Genomic DNA, 12,016 nt, shown 5'->3' on the forward strand with positions numbered 1-12,016 from the left:
TGAGGCCTATGTTGGAAAAGGAAATATCTTCACATAAAAACTAGACAGAAGCATTCTCAGAAACTTCTTTGTGATGAGTGCATTCTACTCACAGTGTTGAAGCTTGCTTTTGATAGAGCAGTTTTGAAACACTCTTTTTGTAGAATCTGCAAGTGGATATTTGGAGCGCTTTGAGGCCTATGCTGGAAAAGGAAATGTCTTCACATAAAAACTAGACAGAAGCATTCCAGGAAACTTCTGTATGATAAGTGCATTCAACTCACAGACTTGAACATTCCTTTTGATAGAACTCTTTTGAAACACTCCTTTTGTAGAATTTGCAAGTGTTTATTTGGAGCGCTTTGAGGCCTAAGCTGGAAAAGGAAATATCTTCACCTAAGAACTAGACAGAAGCATTCTCAGAAACTTCTTTCTGATGAGTGCATTCAACACACAGACTTGAACCTTGCTTTTGAAAGAGCAGCTTTGAAACACACTTTTCGTAGAATCTGCAAGTGGATATTTGGAGCGCTTTGAGGCCTATGCTGGGAAATGAAATCTCTTCACCTAAAAACTAGACAGAAGCATTCTGAGAAACTTCTGTGTGATGAGTTCATTCAACTCACAGACTTGAACGTTCCCTTTGATAGAACAGTTTGGAAACACTCCTTTTGTAGAATCTGCATGTGTTTATTTGGAGTTCTTTGAGGCCTATGCTGGAAAAGGAAATATCTTCATATAAAAACTAGATGGAAGCATTCTCAGAAACTTCTTTGTGATGAGTTCATTCAACTCACAGAGTTGAACCTACCAATTGATAGAGAAGTTTGGAAACACTCTTTTTGTAGAATCTGCAAGTGTATATCTGGAGCCGTTTGAGGACTATGCTGGAAAAGGAAATATCTTCACATAAAAACTGAACAGAAGCATTCTCAGAAACTTCTTTGTGTTGAGTGCATTCAATTCACAGACTTGAACTTACCTATAGAAAGAGCAGTTCTGAAACACTCTTTTGGTAAAATCTGCAAGGGGTTATTTGGAGCACTTCGAGGCCTGTGCTGGGTTTTGGAATATCTTCACCTAAAAACTACAGAGAAGCATTCTCAGAAAGTTCTTCATGATGCATTCATTCAACTCACAGAGTTGAACCTTCCTTTTGATAGAACAGTTTTGAAACACTCTTTTTGTAGAATCTGCAAGAGGATATTTGGAGCGTTTTGAGGCCTATGCTGGAAAAGGAAATATCTTCACATAAAAACTAGACAGAAGCATTCTCAGAAACTTCTGTGTGATGAGTGCATTCAACTCACAGACTTGAACGTACCTCTCAAAAGAGCAGTTTTGAAACACTCCTTTTGTAGAATCTGCAAGTGTTTATTTGGAGCGCTTTGAGGCCTATGTTGGAAAAGGAAATATCTTCACATAAAAACTAGACAGAAGCATTCTCAGAAATTTCTTTGTGATGAGTGCATTCTACTCACAGTGTTGAAGCTTGCTTTTGATAGAGCAGTTTTGAAACACTCTTTTTGTAGAATCTGCAAGTGGATATTTGGAGCGCTTTGAGGCCTATGCTGGAAAAGGAAATGTCTTCACATAAAAACTAGACAGAAACATTCCAGGAAACTTCTGTATGATAAGTGCATTCAACTCACAGACTTGAACATTCCTTTTGATAGAACTCTTTTGAAACACTCCTTTTGTAGAATTTGCAAGTGTTTATTTGGAGCGCTTTGAGGCCTAAGCTGGAAAAGGAAATATCTTCACCTAAGAACTAGACAGAAGCATTCTCAGAAACTTCTTTCTGATGAGTGCATTCAACACACAGACTTGAACCTTGCTTTTGAAAGAGCAGCTTTGAAACACACTTTTCGTAGAATCTGCAAGTGGATATTTGGAGCGCTTTGAGGCCTATGCTGGGAAATGAAATCTCTTCACCTAAAAACTAGACAGAAGCATTCTGAGAAACTTCTGTGTGATGAGTGCATTCAACTCACAGACTTGAACGTTCCCTTTGATAGAACAGTTTGGAAACACTCCTTTTGTAGAATCTGCATGTGTTTCTTTGGAGTTCTTTGAGGCCTATGCTGGAAAAGGAAATATCTTCATATAAAAACTAGTTGGAAGCATTCTCAGAAACTTCTTTGTGATGAGTTCATTCAACTCACAGAGTTGAACCTACCAATTGATAGAGAAGTTTGGAAACACTCTTTTTGTAGAATCTGCAAGTGGATATTTGGAGCCGTTTGAGGCCTATGCTGGAAAAGGAAATATCTTCACATAAAAACTGAACAGAAGCATTCTCAGAAACTTCTTTGTGTTGAGTGCATTCAACTCACAGACTTGAACTTACCTATAGAAAGAGCAGTTCTGAAACACTCTTTTGGTAAAATCTGCAAGGGGTTATTTGGAGCACTTCGAGGCCTGTGCTGGGTTTTGGAATATCTTCACCTAAAAACTACAGAGAAGCATTCTCAGAAAGTTCCTCATGATGCATTCATTCAACTCACAGAGTTGAACCTTCCTTTTGATAGAACAGTTTTGAAACACTCTTTTTGTAGAATCTGCAAGAGGATATTTGGAGCGTTTTGAGGCCTATGCTGGAAAAGGAAATATCTTCACATAAAAACTAGACAGAAGCATTCTCAAAAACTTCTTTGTGATGAGTGCATTCTACTCACAGTGTTGAAGCTTGCTTTTGATAGAGCAATTTGGAAACACTCTTTTTGTAGAATCTGCAAGTGGATATTTGGAGCGCTTTGAGGCCTATGCTGGAAAAGGAAATGTCTTCACATAAAAACTAGACAGAAGCATTCCAGGAAACTTCTGTATGATAAGTGCATTCAACTCACAGACTTGAACGTTCCTTTTGATAGAACTCTTTTGAAACACTCCTTTTGTAGAATTTGCAAGTGTTTATTTGGAGCGCTTTGAGGCCTAAGCTGGAAAAGGAAATATCTTCACCTAAGAACTAGACAGAAGCATTCTCAGAAACTTCTTTCTGATGAGTGCATTCAACACACAGACTTGAACCTTGCTTTTGAAAGAGCAGCTTTGAAACACACTTTTCGTAGAATCTGCAAGTGGATATTTGGAGCGCTTTGAGGCCTATGCTGGGAAATGAAATCCCTTCACCTAAAAACTAGACAGAAGCATTCTGAGAAACTTCTGTGTGATGAGTGCATTCAACTCACAGACTTGAACGTTCCCTTTGATAGAGCAGTTTGGAAACACTCCTTTTGTAGAATCTGCATGTGTTTATTTGGAGTTCTTTGAGGCCTATGCTGGAAAAGGAAATATCTTCATATAAAAACTAGATGGAAGCATTCTCAGAAACTTCTTTGTGATGAGTTCATTCAACTCACAGAGTTGAACCTACCAATTGATAGAGAAGTTTGGAAACACTCTTTTTGTAGAATCTGCCAGTGTATATATGGAGCAGTTTGAGGCCTATGCTGGAAAAGGAAATATCTTCACATAAAAACTGAACAGAAGCATTCTCAGAAACTTCTTTGTGATGAGTGCATTCTACTCACAGTGTTGAAGCTTGCTTTTGATAGAGCAGTTTTGAAACACTCTTTTTGTAGAATCTGCAAGTGGATATTTGGAGCGCTTTGAGGCCTATGCTGGAAAAGGAAATGTCTTCACATAAAAACTAGACAGAAGCATTCCAGGAAACTTCTGTATGATAAGTGCATTCAACTCACAGACTTGAACATTCCTTTTGATAGAACTCTTTTGAAACACTCCTTTTGTAGAATTTGCAAGTGTTTATTTGGAGCGCTTTGAGGCCTAAGCTGGAAAAGGAAATATCTTCACCTAAGAACTAGACAGAAGCATTCTCAGAAACTTCTTTCTGATGAGTGCATTCAACACACAGACTTGAACCTTGCTTTTGAAAGAGCAGCTTTGAAACACACTTTTCGTAGAATCTGCAAGTGGATATTTGGAGCGCTTTGAGGCCTATGCTGGGAAATGAAATCTCTTCACCAAAAACTAGACAGAAGCATTCTGAGAAACTTCTGTGTGATGAGTGCATTCAACTCACAGACTTGAACGTTCCCTTTGATAGAACAGTTTGGAAACACTCCTTTTGTAGAATCTGCATGTGTTTATTTGGAGTTCTTTGAGGCCTATGCTGGAAAAGGAAATATCTTCATATAAAAACTAGATGGAAGCATTCTCAGAAACTTCTTTGTGATGAGTTCATTCAACTCACAGAGTTGAACCTACCAATTGATAGAGAAGTTTGGAAACACTCTTTTTGTAGAATCTGCAAGTGTATATATGGAGCCGTTTGAGGCCTATGCTGGAAAAGGAAATATCTTCACATAAAAACTGAACAGAAGCATTCTCAGAAACTTCTTTGTGTTGAGTGCATTCAACTCACAGACTTGAACTTACCTATAGAAAGAGCAGTTCTGAAACACTCTTTTGGTAAAATCTGCAAGGGGTTATTTGGAGCACTTCGAGGCCTGTGCTGGGTTTTGGAATATCTTCACCTAAAAACTACAGAGAAGCATTCTCAGAAAGTTCTTCATGATGCATTCATTCAACTCACAGAGTTGAACCTTCCTTTTGATAGAACAGTTTTGAAACACTCTTTTTGTAGAATCTGCAAGAGGATATTTGGAGCGTTTTGAGGCCTATGCTGGAAAAGGAAATATCTTCACATAAAAACTAGACAGAAGCATTCTCAGAAACTTCTTTGTGATGAGTGCATTCTACTCACAGTGTTGAAGCTTGCTTTTGATAGAGCAATTTGGAAACACTCTTTTTGTAGAATCTGCAAGTGGATATTTGGAGCGCTTTGAGGCCTATGCTGGAAAAGGAAATGTCTTCACATAAAAACTAGACAGAAGCATTCCAGGAAACTTCTGTATGATAAGTGCATTCAACTCACAGACTTGAACGTTCCTTTTGATAGAACTCTTTTGAAACACTCCTTTTGTAGAATTTGCAAGTGTTTATTTGGAGCGCTTTGAGGCCTAAGCTGGAAAAGGAAATATCTTCACCTAAGAACTAGACAGAAGCATTCTCAGAAACTTCTTTCTGATGAGTGCATTCAACACACAGACTTGAACCTTGCTTTTGAAAGAGCAGCTTTGAAACACACTTTTCGTAGAATCTGCAAGTGGATATTTGGAGCGCTTTGAGGCCTATGCTGGGAAATGAAATCCCTTCAACTAAAAACTAGACAGAAGCATTCTGAGAAACTTCTGTGTGATGAGTGCATTCAACTCACAGACTTGAACGTTCCCTTTGATAGAGCAGTTTGGAAACACTCCTTTTGTAGAATCTGCATGTGTTTATTTGGAGTTCTTTGAGGCCTATGCTGGAAAAGGAAATATCTTCATATAAAAACTAGATGGAAGCATTCTCAGAAACTTCTTTGTGATGAGTTCATTCAACTCACAGAGTTGAACCTACCAATTGATAGAGAAGTTTGGAAACACTCTTTTTGTAGAATCTGCCAGTGTATATATGGAGCAGTTTGAGGCCTATGCTGGAAAAGGAAATATCTTCACATAAAAACTGAACAGAAGCATTCTCAGAAACTTCTTTGTGTTGAGTGCATTCAACTCACAGACCTGAACTTACCTATAGAAAGAGCAGTTCTGAAACACTCTTTTGGTAAAATCTGCAAGGGGTTATTTGGAGCACTTCGAGGCCTGTGCTGGGTTTTGGAATATCTTCACCTAAAAACTACAGAGAAGCATTCTCAGAAAGTTCTTCATGATGCATTCATTCAACTCACAGAGTTGAACCTTCCTTTTGATAGAACAGTTTTGAAACACTCTTTTTGTAGAATCTGCAAGAGGATATTTGGAGCGTTTTGAGGCCTATGCTGGAAAAGGAAATATCTTCACATAAAAACTAGACAGAAGCATTCTCAGAAACTTCTTTGTGATGAGTGCATTCTACTCACAGTGTTGAAGCTTGCTTTTGATAGAGCAATTTGGAAACACTCTTTTTGTAGAATCTGCAAGTGGATATTTGGAGCGCTTTGAGGCCTATGCTGGAAAAGGAAATGTCTTCACATAAAAACTAGACAGAAGCATTCCAGGAAACTTCTCTATGATAAGTGCATTCAACTCACAGACTTGAACGTTCCTTTTGATAGAACTCTTTTGAAACACTCCTTTTGTAGAATTTGCAAGTGTTTATTTGGAGCGCTTTGAGGCCTAAGCTGGAAAAGGAAATATCTTCACCTAAGAACTAGACAGAAGCATTCTCAGAAACTTCTTTCTGATGAGTGCATTCAACACACAGACTTGAACCTTGCTTTTGAAAGAGCAGCTTTGAAACACACTTTTCGTAGAATCTGCAAGTGGATATTTGGAGCGCTTTGAGGCCTATGCTGGGAAATGAAATCTCTTCACCTAAAAACTAGACAGAAGCATTCTGAGAAACTTCTGTGTGATGAGTGCATTCAACTCACAGACTTGAACGTTCCCTTTGATAGAACAGTTTGGAAACACTCCTTTTGTAGAATCTGCATGTGTTTATTTGGAGTTCTTTGAGGCCTATGCTGGAAAAGGAAATATCTTCATATAAAAACTAGATGGAAGCATTCTCAGAAACTTCTTTGTGATGAGTTCATTCAACTCACAGAGTTGAACCTACCTATTGATAGAGAAGTTTGGAAACACTCTTTTTGTAGAATCTGCAAGTGGATATTTGGAGCCGTTTGAGGCCTATGCTGGAAAAGGAAATATCTTCACATAAAAACTGAACAGAAGCATTCTCAGAAACTTCTTTGTGTTGAGTGCATTCAACTCACAGACTTGAACTTACCTATAGAAAGAGCAGTTCTGAAACACTCTTTTGGTAAAATTTGCAAGGGGTTATTTGGAGCACTTCGAGGCCTGTGCTGGGTTTTGGAATATCTTCACCTAAAAACTACAGAGAAGCATTCTCAGAAAGTTCTTCATGATGCATTCATTCAACTCACAGAGTTGAACCTTCCTTTTGATAGAACAGTTTTGAAACACTCTTTTTGTAGAATCTGCAAGAGGATATTTGGAGCGTTTTGAGGCCTATGCTGGAAAAGGAAATATCTTCACATAAAAACTAGACAGAAGCATTCTCAGAAACTTCTGTGTGATGAGTGCATTCAACTCACAGACTTGAACGTTCCTCTCGAAAGAGCAGTTTTGAAACACTCCTTTTGTAGAATCTGCAAGTGTTTATTTGGAGCGCTTTGAGGCCTATGTTGGAAAAGGAAATATCTTCACATAAAAACTAGACAGAAGCATTCTCAGAAACTTCTTTGTGATGAGTGCATTCTACTCACAGTGTTGAAGCTTGCTTTTGATAGAGCAGTTTTGAAACACTCTTTTTGTAGAATATGCAAGTGGATATTTGGAGCGCTTTGAGGCCTATGCTGGAAAAGGAAATGTCTTCACATAAAAACTAGACAGAAGCATTCTCAGAAACTTCTTTGTGATGAGTGCATTCTACTCACAGTGTTGAAGCTTGCTTTTGATAGAGCAGTTTGGAAACACTCTTTTTGTAGAATCTGCAAGTGGATATTTGGAGCGCTTTGAGGCCTATGCTGGAAAAGGAAATGTCTTCACATAAAAACTAGACAGAAACATTCCAGGAAACTTCTGTATGATAAGTGCATTCAACTCACAGACTTGAACGTTCCTTTTGATAGAACTCTTTTGAAACACTCCTTTTGTAGAATTTGCAAGTGTTTATTTGGAGCGCTTTGAGGCCTAAGCTGGAAAAGGAAATATCTTCACCTAAGAACTAGACAGAAGCATTCTCAGAAACTTCTTTCCGGTGAGTGCATTCAACACACAGACTTGAACCTTGCTTTTGAAAGAGCAGCTTTGAAACACACTTTTCGTAGAATCTGCAAGTGGATATTTGGAGCGCTTTGAGGCCTATGCTGGGAAATGAAATCTCTTCACCTAAAAACTAGACAGAAGCATTCTGAGAAACTTCTGTGTGATGAGTGCATTCAACTCACAGACTTGAACGGTCCCTTTGATAGAACAGTTTGGAAACACTCCTTTTGTAGAATCTGCATGTGTTTATTTGGAGTTCTTTGAGGCCTATGCTGGAAAAGGAAATATCTTCATATAAAAACTAGATGGAAGCATTCTCAGAAACTTCTTTGTGATGAGTTCATTCAACTCACAGAGTTGAACCTACCAATTGATAGAGAAGTTTGGAAACACTCTTTTTGTAGAATCTGCAAGTGGATATTTGGAGCCGTTTGAGGCCTATGCTGGAAAAGGAAATATCTTCAGATAAAAACTAGATGGAAGCATTCTCAGAAACTTCTTTGTGATGAGTTCATTCAACTCACAGAGTTGAACCTACCAATTGATAGAGAAGTTTGGAAACACTCTTTTTGTAGAATCTGCCAGTGTATATATGGAGCAGTTTGAGGCCTATGCTGGAAAAGGAAATATCTTCACATAAAAACTGAACAGAAGCATTCTCAGAAACTTCTTTGTGTTGAGTGCATTCAACTCACAGACCTGAACTTACCTATAGAAAGAGCAGTTCTGAAACACTCTTTTGGTAAAATCTGCAAGGGGTTATTTGGAGCACTTCGAGGCCTGTGCTGGGTTTTGGAATATCTTCACCTAAAAACTACAGAGAAGCATTCTCAGAAAGTTCTTCATGATGCATTCATTCAACTCACAGAGTTGAACCTTCCTTTTGATAGAACAGTTTTGAAACACTCTTTTTGTAGAATCTGCAAGAGGATATTTGGAGCGTTTTGAGGCCTATGCTGGAAAAGGAAATATCTTCACATAAAAACTAGACAGAAGCATTCTCAGAAACTTCTTTGTGATGAGTGCATTCTACTCACAGTGTTGAAGCTTGCTTTTGATAGAGCAATTTGGAAACACTCTTTTTGTAGAATCTGCAAGTGGATATTTGGAGCGCTTTGAGGCCTATGCTGGAAAAGGAAATGTCTTCACATAAAAACTAGACAGAAGCATTCCAGGAAACTTCTCTATGATAAGTGCATTCAACTCACAGACTTGAACGTTCCTTTTGATAGAACTCTTTTGAAACACTCCTTTTGTAGAATTTGCAAGTGTTTATTTGGAGCGCTTTGAGGCCTAAGCTGGAAAAGGAAATATCTTCACCTAAGAACTAGACAGAAGCATTCTCAGAAACTTCTTTCTGATGAGTGCATTCAACACACAGACTTGAACCTTGCTTTTGAAAGAGCAGCTTTGAAACACACTTTTCGTAGAATCTGCAAGTGGATATTTGGAGCGCTTTGAGGCCTATGCTGGGAAATGAAATCTCTTCACCTAAAAACTAGACAGAAGCATTCTGAGAAACTTCTGTGTGATGAGTGCATTCAACTCACAGACTTGAACGTTCCCTTTGATAGAACAGTTTGGAAACACTCCTTTTGTAGAATCTGCATGTGTTTATTTGGAGTTCTTTGAGGCCTATGCTGGAAAAGGAAATATCTTCATATAAAAACTAGATGGAAGCATTCTCAGAAACTTCTTTGTGATGAGTTCATTCAACTCACAGAGTTGAACCTACCTATTGATAGAGAAGTTTGGAAACACTCTTTTTGTAGAATCTGCAAGTGGATATTTGGAGCCGTTTGAGGCCTATGCTGGAAAAGGAAATATCTTCACATAAAAACTGAACAGAAGCATTCTCAGAAACTTCTTTGTGTTGAGTGCATTCAACTCACAGACTTGAACTTACCTATAGAAAGAGCAGTTCTGAAACACTCTTTTGGTAAAATTTGCAAGGGGTTATTTGGAGCACTTCGAGGCCTGTGCTGGGTTTTGGAATATCTTCACCTAAAAACGACAGAGAAGCATTCTCAGAAAGTTCTTCATGATGCATTCATTCAACTCACAGAGTTGAACCTTCCTTTTGATAGAACAGTTTTGAAACACTCTTTTTGTAGAATCTGCAAGAGGATATTTGGAGCGTTTTGAGGCCTATGCTGGAAAAGGAAATATCTTCACATAAAAACTAGACAGAAGCATTCTCAGAAACTTCTTTGTGATGAGTGCATTCTACTCACAGTGTTGAAGCTTGCTTTTGATAGAGCAGTTTTGAAACACTCTTTTTGTAGAATCTGCAAGTGGATATTTGGAGCGCTTTGAGGCCTATGCTGGAAAAGGAAATGTCTTCACATAAAAACTAGACAGAAACATTCCAGGAAACTTCTGTATGATAAGTGCATTCAACTCACAGACTTGAACGTTCCTTTTGATAGAACTCTTTTGAAACACTCCTTTTGTAGAATTTGCAAGTGTTTATTTGGAGCGCTTTGAGGCCTAAGCTGGAAAAGGAAATATCTTCACCTAAGAACTAGACGGAAGCATTCTCAGAAACTTCTTTCCGGTGAGTGCATTCAACACACAGACTTGAACCTTGCTTTTGAAAGAGCAGCTTTGAAACACACTTTTCGTAGAATCTGCAAGTGGATATTTGGAGCGCTTTGAGGCCTATGCTGGGAAATGAAATCTCTTCACCTAAAAACTAGACAGAAGCATTCTGAGAAACTTCTGTGTGATGAGTGCATTCAACTCACAGACTTGAACGTTCCCTTTGATAGAACAGTTTGGAAACACTCCTTTTGTAGAATCTGCATGTGTTTATTTGGAGTTCTTTGAGGCCTATGCTGGAAAAGGAAATATCTTCATATAAAAACTAGATGGAAGCATTCTCAGAAACTTCTTTGTGATGAGTTCATTCAACTCACAGAGTTGAACCTACCAATTGATAGAGAAGTTTGGAAACACTCTTTTTGTAGAATCTGCAAGTGGATATTTGGAGCCGTTTGAGGCCTATGCTGGAAAAGGAAATATCTTCACATAAAAACTGAACAGAAGCATTCTCAGAAACTTCTTTGTGTTGAGTGCATTCAACTCACAGACTTGAACTTACCTATAGAAAGAGCAGTTCTGAAACACTCTTTTGGTAAAATTTGCAAGGGGTTATTTGGAGCACTTCGAGGCCTGTGCTGGGTTTTGGAATATCTTCACCTAAAAACTACAGAGAAGCATTCTCAGAAAGTTCTTCATGATGCATTCATTCAACTCACAGAGTTGAACCTTCCTTTTGATAGAACAGTTTTGAAACACTCTTTTTGTAGAATCTGCAAGAGGATATTTGGAGCGTTTTGAGGCCTATGCTGGAAAAGGAAATATCTTCACATAAAAACTAGACAGAAGCATTCTCAGAAACTTCTGTGTGATGAGTGCATTCAACTCACAGACTTGAACGTTCCTCTCGAAAGAGCAGTTTTGAAACACTCCTTTTGTAGAATCTGCAAGTGTTTATTTGGAGCGCTTTGAGGCCTATGTTGGAAAAGGAAATATCTTCACATAAAAACTAGACAGAAGCATTCTCAGAAACTTCTTTGTGATGAGTGCATTCTACTCACAGTGTTGAAGCTTGCTTTTGATAGAGCAGTTTTGAAACACTCTTTTTGTAGAATCTGCAAGTGGATATTTGGAGCGCTTTGAGGCCTATGCTGGAAAAGGAAATGTCTTCACATAAAAACTAGACAGAAGCATTCTCAGAAACTTCTTTGTGATGAGTGCATTCTACTCACAGTGTTGAAGCTTGCTTTTGATAGAGCAGTTTGGAAACACTCTTTTTGTAGAATCTGCAAGTGGATATTTGGAGCGCTTTGAGGCCTATGCTGGAAAAGGAAATGTCTTCACATAAAAACTAGACAGAAACATTCCAGGAAACTTCTGTATGATAAGTGCATTCAACTCACAGACTTGAACGTTCCTTTTGATAGAACTCTTTTGAAACACTCCTTTTGTAGAATTTGCAAGTGTTTATTTGGAGCGCTTTGAGGCCTAAGCTGGAAAAGGAAATATCTTCACCTAAGAACTAGACAGAAGCATTCTCAGAAACTTCTTTCCGGTGAGTGCATTCAACACACAGACTTGAACCTTGCTTTTGAAAGAGCAGCTTTGAAACACACTTTTCGTAGAATCTGCAAGTGGATATTTGGAGCGCTTTGAGGCCTATGCTGGGAAATGAAATCTCTTCACCTAAAAACTAGACA

The sequence above is a fragment of the Pongo abelii genome, chromosome 15, assembly GCF_028885655.2.
Source record: "Pongo abelii isolate AG06213 chromosome 15, NHGRI_mPonAbe1-v2.0_pri, whole genome shotgun sequence".
NCBI lineage: Eukaryota > Metazoa > Chordata > Mammalia > Primates > Hominidae > Pongo > Pongo abelii.